The sequence below is a fragment of the Halyomorpha halys genome, unplaced genomic scaffold (assembly GCF_000696795.3).
Source record: "Halyomorpha halys isolate HHAL.00 unplaced genomic scaffold, Hhal_1.1 Scaffold547.1, whole genome shotgun sequence".
Classification (NCBI taxonomy): domain Eukaryota; kingdom Metazoa; phylum Arthropoda; class Insecta; order Hemiptera; family Pentatomidae; genus Halyomorpha; species Halyomorpha halys.
The window spans coordinates 611502-611825 of record NW_027111872.1 but is presented as its reverse complement, the minus strand read 5'-3'; the positions used below and the strand labels follow the sequence as shown (position 1 = coordinate 611825).

Below are 324 nucleotides of genomic sequence, written 5' to 3'. Positions count from 1 at the left end.
ATATATAGTAATATGCTCTTTTTGAGTAATAGTATATTTTGATGTATAAAGGGTTTTTTATATGTTGGTATAAAGGGTGTTTTATGTTTTATTTTATGTATCATTTTAAGATTGTTAATTTGTTTTGGTTATCCAAAAAGCAAGCTAACCAATTTTCATTGTCTATAATAAATTCGTGATTCAAAACAAAACCTCTATCCTTCAGTCAACAAGTCCGTTGAATCAAGGCCATGTTGAGCAGATTCAAATATCCTAAAAACTATTTTAACTCTTCCGATCATAATTGAAAATAGAATAAATTTAAGAAAAAATAGAAGTCAAGAA

General features: G+C 25.9%; 1 protein-coding gene across 1 annotated transcript in view; it reads right to left on the bottom strand.

Moving 5' to 3' along the window:
• Positions 1-324, bottom strand: part of eIF3a (eukaryotic translation initiation factor 3 subunit a) — a 24349-nt gene that overhangs the window by 12104 nt on the left and 11921 nt on the right. The gene's annotated exons all lie outside the window — the stretch shown is intronic.